Source organism: Galeopterus variegatus, unplaced genomic scaffold (assembly GCF_000696425.1).
Source record: "Galeopterus variegatus unplaced genomic scaffold, G_variegatus-3.0.2 Scaffold4056, whole genome shotgun sequence".
In the NCBI taxonomy this organism is placed as follows: Eukaryota; Metazoa; Chordata; class Mammalia; order Dermoptera; family Cynocephalidae; genus Galeopterus; species Galeopterus variegatus.
In genome coordinates this window covers 181,242-182,453 of record NW_007730167.1, presented here as the reverse complement: position 1 = coordinate 182,453, position 1,212 = coordinate 181,242, and the positions used below count along the sequence as shown (strand labels likewise).

Here is a 1,212-nt window from a genome sequence, read left to right as displayed (position 1 = left end):
AAGACCAACAATACTCCATAAGTGAAGCACCAAGTAGAATTTACCTTTTTATTTCTTTTTTGAAGTTTCCTTTACGGAATTATATATCTGTTTAAGAATCATATTCAACCATGACCCAAACAACCTCTACCACTTGGTGATAAAATATATCAATTGGGACTTCAGTATTTTTAGGTGGGGCATGAAAGTTTGAGGGTGGGAGGAGGCACTGGATTTTTTTTTTTTTTGAGGTCTGATCTTATTTATTTCTTACTCTTTAATTGTTATTTTTGACAGGACTCAGACTTAGAAGTAGAAGCCGTAAGAGGACAGTCTACGTCTCTTGGCCGTCTGTTCCTGGCGTTTTTCCTTGGCCTCCTTCATTCCCTTGGCCAAAAGTTTGGCGTATTCTGTGGCCTCTTTCTTATTTTTCTCAGGGTGCTGTTTCTTCAGAGCAATACTGCAGTGTTTGTGTTGCAGGACATGTGGAGTAACAAGATGCTGAATCTTGGGGGCTTTGGTCCTAGGTTTCTTACCTTCTTTGTTTAAGGGCGTTCTTTGGCGGGCATCATCTTCTTTAGAGAGTTTGACAAGTTTGCAGATTCTGCTAGCTCTTTTGGGCCCAGGCAATGAGGCTGCATGGTATCAGTCAGCCCAGGAATAACATCCTTCTCTCCTTTTTTTACGACAGCCAAGTTGAGAACGCTTAGATTGGCATCCATGATGCAACCCCGAACAGATTCTCACTTCCTTTTTCCAGTTCTCCTTGGTCTATGATAAGGATGCCCCTTACTTAGTAGCAGGTGGACAGGGCCATGGGTAAGACACCTTTGCTTCATGGGGAAACCTTGTTTGTCATTCCCATCACTGATTCGGAGCACATAACCCTTCCATTCTTCACCAGAGTGTCAGCAGCAACATCTGTGGCCATAGGCTTCTCTTAAAAAGTACGAAGTTTGCATTCATTGTCTACTTCAATGAGTTTCTGGCAGCCAGGGGCTGGGAAGGAGATATTCAGATATGTCTTGAAGTAGCTGATCGCCTCCAAGGCACCACAAAAAAGAGGCCTAACTTCCCAGGAATTGAATCTTGAAGAATAAGTTTACAAACTAAAATTCAACAAATGGGCCCAAAGCTTCATATCTCTGAAGATTATGTTGCTTGTCTTCTTTCTATCAGGAGCTTTTACCTTGCCTTTTATGGAATATTACATATATATGTGTGTGTATATGT

The 1,212-nt window shown here is 41.6% G+C and overlaps 1 pseudogene; it reads right to left on the bottom strand.

Moving 5' to 3' along the window:
• Positions 1-263: 263 nt before the first annotated feature.
• LOC103602221 overlaps positions 264-1,212 on the bottom strand; it is a 32,516-nt pseudogene continuing 31,567 nt past the window's right edge.